The sequence below is a fragment of the Lactuca sativa genome, chromosome 4 (assembly GCF_002870075.4).
Source record: "Lactuca sativa cultivar Salinas chromosome 4, Lsat_Salinas_v11, whole genome shotgun sequence".
Taxonomy (NCBI): Eukaryota; Viridiplantae; Streptophyta; class Magnoliopsida; order Asterales; family Asteraceae; genus Lactuca; species Lactuca sativa.
Genome location: NC_056626.2, coordinates 151,279,931 through 151,292,885, shown reverse-complemented (window position 1 = coordinate 151,292,885; position 12,955 = coordinate 151,279,931). Strand labels below are relative to the sequence as shown.

Sequence of the window (12,955 nt, the reverse complement as noted above, 5' to 3'; positions counted from 1 at the left end):
GAAAGATTCAGCGACGAAGTTCTGCCCCTACAAAGCCCGACTCTAGCTAAAACCCCCTTGTAAGTAAGTTATGCTTACCATATTTTAATATAGCTTGTATTTAAAATTAGTATTGTTATTATGAACTTATAATAAATATTTGAGCTATTATTATATAAGTGTCGTTATAATATCTTTTTAACTACTCGAGGTACGGAGAATCTGGTTTAAAGGGCCGCATAGGGTTGTTGGATTTCAGAAGTGCTATATGCCAAAATGGTCTTGCCCTCCGGTGTTTTATATTTGACCTCTGTCTGTACATAGTGGTTGGAAAGTATTGTTTAAACGCTTATATAATAATAATAAGACTAATAATTAGTCACGGTAAATATTAGACTAAAATCTAGTGGTAATAATACTAGGTTTCATCGAATGAAATTATTTTAAAGTAAACGAAGCACTGTCCGAGTACCGAGTCACCACCTTAGCAAGTGAGTGCATGGTCCCTTTCATCTTACACATAGATATGAAGTATTTTATATAAACTACGTGCTATGTGTGCATATTATCTGTATAATTGCTATCTATGCTGGATGAACGATTTTATACAAGTTTTATATGGTTTAAACTGTATATGTATTTATATCTACATAATATGTTGGGTAAAACATGTGTAGATGAAATATGAGTTGGATGATGAGTTGAGAGGTGATATAGACCATGAGGTAAGGGTGAAAGGTGGACAATGTGAGAAGCCTTGTTCCCAAATGCTGGCCCCATCATCTAGCAGAGTATAAATGACAACCATGGACTATTCTAGACAGTCCAGTGGAACACTAGCAGGCTCGCAACTTGTAGGTGCTGTGAACGATGTGTTCACCCGGTGTACTCTAAACCTTGGCGATCATGCATACTTGATGCCTAAACCCAGGTGACTATGCAGACTTAGTGCCTAAACCTTGGCGATCATGCAGACTTGATGCCTAAACCCTGGTGACTATGCAGACTTAGTGCCTAAACCTTGGCGATCATGCATACTTCATGCCTAAACCCTGGTGACCATGCAGACTTGGTGCCTAATCCCTGGCGACTATGCAGACTTAGTGCCTGTTGTGTAAATCGTGGCAACGATGGACTTCGTGTCGATTCCTTAGGATGATCCTTAGGAATAAATGAATGAGGAATAGCTAATTCTTAGGGTAGATCCTTAAGAGTAAAGAAGATAATGGGGATGGGTAATTGGGTTGATTATTTGATGTTTAAACATAATAATTATATTATTGTGGGTTGAAAACCCTATGTACTCACCAGGTATCCCAACTTGACCCACTCAATTTATTTATATTACAGGTGTTGATATGAAGTCAGACTACACTGAGAGATTAAGGAGATATAAATCACTAGTGGTAATGAATGTAAGTTCTGTTTATGCTTATGTTTCTGTATTGACGATGACATCCCACATGTTTTAAAATGAATAAGAATACTTTTTTTCGGAAATGCTTTGATAACGTATTTATCATGCTTTACTGGGAACAAATTCCACAACACTTTATTAAAAGAGGTACTCTGATTTTTATAAAGCATAAACAAAAACGGTCTTTTCTGATTGTGAAAATGGGGATGTCACAACATCATCGAGATGCCCTGAAGGCACATCAGTGTGCCATTGAGTGACACCTTCACACTTGGTGGCACCTTCTGTACATGACACTTCTTTGAGGTGCCATGATAACCCATTGTATCCAACTGTACCACCGTATCCAACTATGTCATCGTATCTAAGTGTGTCATCGTATCCAACTGTGTCATCGTATCCAACTATTCTACCGTAACCAACTATGTCAACGTACCCAATTGTGCCACACTATCCAAGTGTGCCACCGTATCCAAGTGTGTCATCGTATCCAACTATGACACCGTATCCAACTATTCCATGAGAATGCTCCAAAAGCTCATGTCACATTTAACAAGAATGTATTACAAATATTTCATGGATGTTATATAACATGGTAGAGAAGCATTGCGGCTTGGGTTTGGAAGGTATGGGAATAATTAAATCGTTCACCTTGGTTATAAACAGAAGAAGTGTATGCTATTCAAGTCTCCTGTAACATCCCGACTCCCAGGTATAAATTGAAATTGTTTATATTCATATTGGCAGGACAACTCGACGAGCTAGAGGCCCCAACTCGTTGAGTAGAGAATGAGATGACCGCATGGATTTTAGAATCAACTCGATGAGTTTAAGCTGAGTGTGAAAACCCTAATTTTCAGGGTTTGTACCCTATTTAAAGGACCTTAAGTCCTTTATCCCATTTCCATCGTCGCCTTATCACCCTAAGACAAACCCTAATCAAGCTACCTTCCATTTTGAGAGTGTGTAAGGCTAAGAGTGTGTGTTTTGATGCATTCTTTGAAGAAACTTGAAGATTAAAGGGATTGGAACAAGAATGAGTCATTGGATCCGACATCTATTCAATGGTAGCAACCATTTGGAGGTAAAATGCCATTACCTTGATCACTTGTTTGTTAGATCTATCCATTAGAGAGTTTATGGCCATTTCTAGCATCTTCTTGAGTTATTATTGGTTTTGAGCATGCTTTGAAGCTAAAACTTCAGATCTGGACACTATTAGGCCCTTTAGGCCTAAAGACTCAAGCTTTATCAGCCTTTGGCCAACTTCCATGCCTTGAACCCCTTGTTGAGTTTTGTTTTGGAAAACTTAGCCCCTAGATGTCATGCATGAACGTAAAGCTTGCAGCTTTACATGGTATTTCAGCCTTAGAAGGCTAGATCTAGAGTTTGGGGCCTTAGTCTCGCTCAAAAGCATCTGAATGAGTGATTGGGCTGAAGGAACTCGACGAGTTGGTTAGGGGTTTCCCCGATGTTCTAAACATTATACAAACTCGACGAGTTGGTGAGACAACTCGACAAGTTGAGTCAAATTTTCCCGATTTTTCTGAGAACAGAAGGAACTCAACGAGCACTCGACGAGTTGGGTCAACATGGACAGTTGGCTGGAGTGTCGACTTCCATTGACTTTTAGGGTTTGGTCAATTCGTGGACTTTGACCGTGGAGGGGTGAAATGGTCTTTCACCCTTTATGAGAATTAGTAAAGGAGTTATCTTAACATTTTTGGAGTTGTTATTATAAATTGTTAATTAGAGATGATTATGATATATGTAGGCGGAGTCTAGATCAACAGTTTAGTACAAGACATACTTGATTTACTTATGAGGTGAGTCTTCTCATTATACTTACCTGAGTGGTAATTACTGTGCGACCGGAGAGTGTTATCTGAGTTATTGATCGTAGGGTCTTATGTGCTTACACTGAGTAATGTGATATTATGCATTATGTCTTTGTGATTTATGATGTATATTATTCTATGCCTTATTGAGTTAGGACCAAAGGGTCCAAACCTAATTGTGAGACCGGAGAGTCTTCACTGAGATACAACATTGGAGGGTCCAACCTGAGCTATGAGAGCGGAGGGTCCTCACTGAGACACATGACCGGAGGGTCCTTATCGAGTATAGCCACAAGACGCTAATTATTTGTGTGTGGTATTTTGGGGAACTCACTAAGCTTTGTGCTTACAGTGTTGTGTGAAATGTGTTTCAGGTACTTCTTAAGATCGCGGGAAGGCGCCGACATGATTGTACACACCAGCGACTTGATTTGTGTTTTGAGGATTTTGGGATATTGACAAACAGTTTTATGTATTGTGTTTGAAACAATTTATAAATTTGGTTTGCGAAATGTTAAACTGTGTTTTGTGCGAATTTAAAAATGAAATTTTTATTTGAAAAATTAGAGTGTTACAAGTTGGTATCAGAGCATTGGTTTGAGGGATTTGGATGTATCCTCAGGTATATCTGGACTCAAACTGAGGATTTGAGGAATTTTTCTAAAAAGAAATGATTTTCTAAACGAGCAAAAGATTTTAAGAGGAAAAGAGATGAAGCAGTGTGTACAATCAGTCAGAGCCTGAGGGAACTAGATCGGCTCAGTTTTCTGCTCTACCGCCAGGGCAAGGTAGAGTCTACAGCAGGGATGCATGGGATTTTTAGCGTATGTGATGGATACGTGGGTTGCCATTGAGAGGCCATTTTCTGTTTCCGATGTTCCAGTAGTATGTGAGTTTCCGGATGTTTTCCCTGAGGAATTGTCGGGTGTGCCTCCTGAGAGACAGGTGGAGTTCCAGATCGATCTGATTCTGGGGGCGGCGCCTATTGCTAAGGCACCTTATCGCCTTGTACCACCCGAGATGTAGAAGTTATCCTCGCAACTCCATGAGCTGTTGGGGAAGGGTTTCATTAGACCGAGTAGCTCGTTGTGGGGAGCGTTGATCCTTTTTGTCAAGAAAAAGGATGGTTCACACCGGATGTGCATCGACTACCGAGAGTTGAACAAGCAGGTGGTCAAGAACCGTTATCCACTACCGAGGTTTAACGATTTGTTTGATCAGTTGCATGGGGCGTCTTGGTTTTCCAAGATTAATTTGAGATCTGGTTATCATCAGATGAGAGTCTGCGAGGAGGATATCCAGAAGACGAACTTTCAGACTCGTTATGGGCATTACAAGTTTGTGGTGATGCCTTTCGGGCTCACCAATGCATCATCAGCGTTTATGGACCTCATGAACCGGGTGTGTAGGCCTATGTTGGATCGGCCAGTGATCGTGTTCATCGATGACATTTTGGTGTACTCGAGGTCCAGGGAACAGCACGAGGAGCATCTTCGGGAGATTCTTGGATGTTGAGGATGGAGTGGCTTTATGCCAAATTCTCCAAGTGTGATTTCTGCTTACGAGAGGTCCAACTTTTGGGACACCTCATTAACCAAAATGTGATTTCGGTCGACTGGGCCAAGATTGAGGCAGGTATGCGGTGGGAGGTGCCCCCCATTCGAGATCAGAAGTTTTATGGGTCTGGCAGGCTACTATCGAAGATTTATCAGATATTTCTCGAAGATTGTTGTTCCTCTCACCAGATTGACCAGGAAGGGTGTTGTCTTTGCTTGGGAGCCTGAGCAGCAGGCATCATTCGAGACTCTTCGCCATAGGTTGTGCGAAGCTCCGGTGTTAGCCTTTACGGAGGGAGGAGAGGACTTCATAGTCTACTGTGATACATCCATAGCAGGAATGGGTGTTGTGTTGACACAAAGGGGCATGTGATAGCATATATGTCAAGGCAGCTGAAGCCTCACGAGATAAGGTATCCCACCCATGATTTGGAGTTGGGGTGGTGGTATTCTCCCTCAAGATTTGGCGTCCCTATCTTTATGGTGTCTGATGTACCATATACACGGACCATAAGATCTTGAAATACCTTATGGATAAGCCCAAACTGAATATGAGATAGAGAAGGTGGTTGGATGTAGTGAAAGACTATAACTGTGATATTTTGTATCATCTGGACAAAGCTAATGTGGTTGCTGATGCCCCGAGTCATAGAGCAATGAGTGCTCCTATCTGAGACGTGTGTATGAGGATGACGGTGATGACTCCAGTCATAGATACCATCTAAAAGGCCCAAGTGGTGGCCATAAGACTAGAGAACCGTAAGAGAGAGCGGGTGATTGGGCAGATTTTTGAGTTTGAGACTGATAGTCTGAGGCTTATAACCTTTTGTGGGCGGATATGGGTGTCATATACGGGTGGATCCTGGCGTACTTTGATGGAGGAGGCCCATAGGTCGAGATTTCTCGATCAATCATGGGGCCACCAAGATGTATTTGGACTTGAAAAAGGATTATTGGTGGCCCTGTATGAAGAAAGATGTGGCATGGGTAGTCAAGAGATGTTTGACTTGTCGTCAGGTCAAGGCAGAGCACCAACATCCTCATGGCCAATTGCAGCCTTTGGAGATTCCCCTGTGGAAGTGGGAACATATCTCCATGGATTTTATTACCAAATTACCTAGGACTGCGAGGGGTGTTGATGGGATATGCGTGATTGTAGATCGGTTGAGGAAGAGTATTTTACTTCCAGTTTCTGGAAGAAATTTCATGAGGATTTGGCTACCCGACTACATTTCAACACCGCATACCACCTGCAGACAGACGGGTAGAGCGGGCGGACGATTCAGACGCTCGAGGACATGTTGTGTGCATGTGTTATGGACTTCGGTGGGAGTTATGACACTTATTTTCCCATGGTCGAGTTCTCATACAAAAACAACCATCGCTCTAGTCTTGGTATGCCTCCATTTGAGCTCTTATATGGGAGGAGGTGTCGGACTCCCATCTGTTGGGGAGAGGTAGGGCAGAGAGTGATGAGGGGCACTGAGATAGTGTTCAAGATAACAGAGCAAATTCATCAGGTTAGACAGAGGTTATTGATGGACCAGAGTCATCAGAAGAGTTATGCAGACTGGAGACGTTCCGAGCTAGAGTTCCAGGTCCACGATTTTGTCCTCCTGAAGGTATCCCCATGAAAATGGGTGATCCGATTCAGGAAGCGGGGCAAGTTGGGCCCTAGATACATTAGTTCTTTCATAGTGATTAGCGAGTAGGTAAGGTAGCTTATCGGTTAGAGCTGCCTGCAGAGTTAAGCCAGATTCATAACACCTTCCATGTATCCCAGCTGAGGAAGTGTGTGTAGCTGATGAGACGACAATAGTACCTTTAGAGGACATTTAGGTTGATGATCATTTGAGCTACATTGAGAAGCCAGTGGAAATTTTGGATAAGAAGGTGAAGGTCTTGAGGAATAAGCCGGTGGAAATTGAGGGATCCGAGTGGACTTGGGAGCCAGAGTCCGAGATGCGTAATCAGTACTCAGAGCTATTTCTAGAGAATAACTTAGAAGGCAAAGTCTGAATCTAGTGGGGGAGAATTGTAACATCTTGAATCCCTAATATAAATTTAAATTGTTTATATTCATATTGGTAGGGCAACTCGACGAGTTGGAGGCCCCAACTCGTCGAGTAGAGAACGAGATGGCCACGTGGATTTTAGAATCAACTCGATGAGTTGGAGGACTCAACTCGATGAGTTGAAGCTGAGTGTGAAAACCCTAATTTCCAGGGTTTTCATCCTATTTAAAGGACCTTGATTCCTTTATCCCACCTCCCTCATCACCTTATCACCCTAAGACAAACCTGATGGGTTATATGTATAATATCCATATGGTGCACATACAACCCTAATGTTTTGGATCTAAGTTTTCTCTAATTATACATGCAATATTCCTTTTCCAAAGCATGAAGCCTAACCAGCATGCAACTTTGATATATGTATCATAAAAACTAGTTAGAAGATTACCTTTTGATGTAGTTAGTAGAACTTGGCCTTATAAGAACTTAGCACCCCAAGTGTGATGCCTCAAAAAAGTCACAAACACCAATAACAATTAGATGAAAATGAGGGATGTTTGGGAGATACTAAAATCGGCTATATCTTGCTTAGAATTCTAGTGTATCCGATTTTAGAGCTAAGGGAACGTACTTATAGTGTAGAATTCCAAGAGTCATATGAAAATCCTAATTCTTACACTTAGGCTTATGATCCAACAATTGACTTGGATTATCACTTAATGGACTTTCACATAAGCTTATTCTAACACAAACCAATCATGGATCATTAGCCCAAACCATATGTTTCACTGATTTACATAATCAGTCTCTGTTTATTTAATTAGTCTCTTTTGATCACTAAATTAATTTTTGATCAATACTAATTAAATAATATAATTTCTCAACTAATATATTATACTTATAATATATTAATAAATCATAAATAACCTCTTTCTCAAATATCCATCTTATCAAATTCTTTTGATGAAGGCAATCTGAAATGGACCATGCTACTATCGGGTCAAGTACACACCAATTATAGTTATGAGCTTAGACACGTAATCCAATAGTCTCCCACTTGGATAAGTCTAATAACTATAACTGCCAATGTAACTTCAAAATCCGATTAGCAATCGTAGCTCTCAAAAGCCGTTGTCGAACTCTGATGCATCCATTAGATAAGGGATCATATAATCCTCTGTTCTTCAAGATATCGTGCGGAAAAATACATGGAACATAGACATACTTATTGTCCTGCAGTTTGTTTCTTGATTTTTGATTTGTTTGACATAGAACTTAATTGAACACATCAATAGAGTTCTGACTGGGCCCGACACAAAAGTCAAAACAAAATCATCGAAGGGCCCAAGATATCGGTTTTTATCCTCTTAGGATAAATGAAACAGATAAACTTCGACTTATATGCTTGTACTAACTAGTTGTTAAATCATACACAGTAATACGTTTTATAACATCAAGTTACTTATGCGGTTTCGAATCATCAATATACAACCAAATCATAATCAACAACTCATATATCTTGGTTTGAAGATTATACAACATTATCGTCTCACAATTACTCATGATAAATTTCATGAAGTGATTCATGTGAGCGTGAGTTTAATCCAATACTCAAATCTTATTTCAAGAGCACTCATGAATGTTTGTAGCAAACTTTTGCAATGTCTAACACCTTAGACAATCTTACAAAAACCCATTCATGACAGTCTACTTTCATAACCTACTTCCAAAGTATGATCGAATGTAGATAGTGAATAATTTATTATTCTGGAAGTCAAAACATGCAAAAAGTGAAACAATAGTAAATAATTAACACAAGATAGTATCTTTACTTATAAATAAAACTCCTTTCATTCAATCATCAAATATCAATTACATTTGAGCTATTACAAGTTTCTAAATGTCTATCTAATCATTAAAACTAATATCGTCCTTCAGCCTGATACTACTAGCGTCTTGTAAGTGCTTAACCCTACTCAATCCTTTTGTCAGGGGATCTGTTGGGTTCTCCTCTAATGATACCTCCTTCATTATGATGAGTCCTTCTTCTACTCGATTTCTTATGAAGTGATATTTTCTGTCGATGTGCCTGGATCTGCCATGATCCCTTGGTTCCTTGGCTAAGGCGAACGCACCCTTGTCACAGAAAATATCCATAGGCTCCTTTATAGCCGGTACAACTCCAAGGTCTCCAATGAAGTTTTTTAGCCATATTGCCTCCTTCGATGCTTCGCTTGCTGCTATGTATTCTGATTCGCACGTTGAATAAGCTATAGTCTCCTGTTTGGAACTTTTCCAAGCTACTTCTCCTCCATTTAGGGTAAATACCCAGCCTGACTGAGAGCGGAAATTATCTCCGTCGGTCTGAAAGACGGCATCACTATACCATGTCATTCTCAAGTCATCACTCCCACCGAGGGTAAGGACCTAGTCCTTAGTCCTCTGCAGGTACTCGAGAATGTTCTTTACTGCCGTCCAGTGAGCTTTACCAGGATTCCCTTGATATCTACTAACCATGCTCAAAGCAAAGGCTACACAGGGCGAGTATGATGGGTTTTGAGCACTACATCAATCCTATGGTGTACATGCAAACCCTAAAGCTTTGGATCTAGTTTGTCTAATGAACATGCAATAATTATCCAAAGCTCATAAACCCTAGATCTATCATATAATAATCGAATTAACATATGAATTAGGGTTTAGATCTTACCTTGATTGTTATGTAGCAATAACAATCACAAATCTCCTTGATCTTGACTCTTGAAAGCTTAGTGCCTCAAATGTTGCACCTCTAATGGAATCACAAACACCATGAGCAACAAGGTGACTTAGGAGAAGGAGGAGGAGGCACCAAAAAACATCTAGGGTTCTCTTAGAAGTGTTAGCCATGTTTTTGGGAGCCTTAGGGGTCTTTATATACTTGTGAGGGCTGCTAGGGTTTCAGGTGAAACCCTAATTCTCTGCTTAGGCCTTAAGCAACCCATGGAGTCCCTCTAAAAAGCCATTGGACGAAAATCATATGGGCTTCCCATAGATTTCGTCCAATCCCCTTTCCATTAGGAATCCATAGCCCAATTGCAACTATCATATAATTGCAATCTCAGTCCCTTTATTTAATTAATCTCTTTTAGTCACAAAACTAATTCTTAATTAATTTTTGACTAATATTAATTAAACAATATGATTTCCCCTTTAATATATTATTCTTATAATATATTAATAAATCATAATTAATCCTCTTTCTCCTTAATTCATCCTATCAGTTGCTATAGTGAAGGCAACCCAAAAGGATAAATCTAATAACTATTTTTCATATGACTTCTGAACCTGATCAACAATCGTAGCTTTCAAAAGCCGTTGTCAACTCTGATCTTATTAGTTTCGCGTCCTTTAGATAAGGGATCATATATTCCACCATTCTAGATATCGTATGAACTGAGACATGGATTTTAATCATACTCTCTGTTCATGTGTTGTTTCCCGATTTCCGATTTATGACGACTGACAACAGACTAAATTTGAACACATCAACTTAATCCTGGTTTGGCCCAGCGCTTAGGGTGTCATCACTAAATCATCGAGGGGCCCACATATATCGCTTTTATCCCACTTTGGGTAAAAGGAATGGATAAAATTCAACTCAAATGCTCACTTGTACCTACTCATCAAATCACACACAACAATATGTTTTATAACACCAAGTTACTGGTGTGTTTACATATTATTAATGTGCAACCGACTTGGAGAATACAACTCACACGTCTCGGTTTCAAGAATATAAGATATTATCGTCTCACCAATCACTCGTGATAAAATCCATGAAGCGATCCAAGTGAGTGTGGGTTTAATCCAATCACAAAATCAATTGGGAAAACGAATTTCCCAATTTTTACTAATATGTCTTCTACAATGCCTCTTGGTTGTGTCACTGAACGGTTTGCCATGTGAATTGTCATTTTGGTAGCCTTCATCTTCTGAATATTAAGCTTTTTTAAAATGAGAAAGGCATCAAATTTATGCTAGCCCCAGAATCGGCGAAAGCATAAGTCTTCAGTTTGTTCCCAAACTCACATGGAAGAGTGAGGCGTCCAGGATCTCCCATCTTCTTTGGTAACTCTCCCAACACTACCCTTGAACTTTGCTCACTTATAACCATCTTGGAATTTTTCTTCAATTGTTGACGAGTATCCATTAAATCTTGTAAGAACTTTGCATACTCGGGAATTTTAGCTAACGTATCAACAAAAGGAGTATTTATAGGAATACCATTGACGTGCTTTATGAACTCCAAATGCTCCATTTCCAGTGGACTAAGATTAGCTCGGGACAGAAATGGTAAGTGAGGACGATAATCCTGAACATTTTCTAAAGTTTTTTGTTCAGACTGATCTCACGTCGTGAGCATATTGGGCTCACGTCGTGACTCTGGTATTTCAGCAGAATTTTGATTTTCGATCTTTAACTTCTTCGATTCTGGTTCATGCTGCCTTGGCTCCACTTCTAATGCTTTTAGGAGCTCATAGATGGCCTTTTCTTCATTCTTAATCATCATAACATGGGATTGAGCATTCTTTTCGGGAAATTGTGAGGATAATTTGTTGCTCACCAAAGTAGTTAGTTGACCAATTTGAACTTCGAGATTATGGATCGATGCTTGATGATTTCTTAATGAAGCTTGCTAGTCAATCATCATTGTTTGATGTTCTTTCATCATTTTCATGTGTTCCTTCAGCACTGCATTAGTATCATCGTGTCTCCTCTCGGAAGCTTCCATAAATCGGGTCAAAATGTTTTCCAAATCTACTTTCTTCTCGGCTGGTGGTTGCTCTTTGGTAGAAGCCTTGACCTGTCTGCTTATATTTCTCTTCCTTCTTCTTCTTGTATTCATCATATGATAGCCACTCCTTCTATGATTTTCTCCAATCTTCATCACACTTATCCCCACTCGAATAACAAACTTGAGCCTTTTTATACCCATTATCAGCTAAGCTGCAATCCTTAGTCAAGTGTGGACCATTACACCTTTCACATCCAACTCTTATAGCATGTATTGTTTGGTCCATTTTTGTCATCCTCCTGTCCATTGTATCAAGCATGGCCATCACAACAGCCATGTCTGCAGAATTTCCACCCCCGCTTCCTTTTACTCCCTCACTTCTTGGATTGTGATACTCATGAGAAAGCTTTGCAAATTCTTCCACTAACTCCTTAACTTCCCCCAAATTTTTCTTGGTAAATGGTCATTGGGAATCAAGGAGATGCCTTGTCATGACATTAACACCATCATAAAAGACTAACACTTATTGTTGTACATTGAGGTCATTTTGAGGATAATTTCTCAACAATCTCTTATAGTGCTCCCATGCCTCATAAAGTGACTCATCCAGATTTTGCTCAAAATTTGCTATTGCCTTTTTCAGTTTAGTTATCTTGGAAGGTGGGCAAAAATGATCTAAAAACTGTTCGCGCATTTGGGCCCAAGTAGTGATTGCACCGGGTGGTAGTGCCTTTAGCCAATCTTTAGCAGCTCCTTTAAAAGTGACTGACAGCATCCTTAGCAAGACCGTCTCTCTTGGAACTTGGGATATTGAAATAATATGCTATGTCAGTTACTTCATCCAAATGCTTGTAAGCATCCTCATGATCATTTCCAAAAATGGTACATCCCTAAGTGCAGCAAGGATGTGTCCTTTCAGTTCGAATGGGGCAGTTGCAGGAATTGCAAGTTGTATTAGGCCATGACCAACATCATCTCTAATTCGCTTTTTGTAAGCTCCCATGGACATATCCGCAATATCCGCCATTTCGTTATCAGAATCGTCTTCGGATTCACTTCCATGTAATGCAAGTTCAAGCTCGGTATCTTATTCGGTATCCCTTGGGTTTGGATCTCGCTCAAAGCTTTCTATCTTGCTTTTTTCCTTTGATGATGTACTCGACTCTCCTACTTTCTTTCCCGACTTCCTTCCAAAGACTGATTTGAGGTCTTTGAAAGATGACTTTTTTGGTGTTTCACTCACCCCCACGGTCTTATCCGTCTTCGTGTGAAGGGCTGACTCTGGATCTTCAAGTGGTGACACCAAAGGTGCGTTAGAGCCTCTGGTCATGAACTTATGCAAAATAAATAAAAATAAAAACGTAAAACTGAAC

General features: G+C 40.0%; 1 non-coding gene across 1 annotated transcript; it reads left to right on the top strand.

Moving 5' to 3' along the window:
* Nucleotides 1–12,121: 12,121 nt before the first annotated feature.
* On the top strand, nucleotides 12,122–12,228 carry LOC111892347 (small nucleolar RNA R71). The gene has a single exon (XR_002850514.1). It is a non-coding gene; the product is annotated as a small nucleolar RNA R71 (small nucleolar RNA).
* The last annotated feature ends 727 nt before the right edge of the window (nucleotides 12,229–12,955 follow it).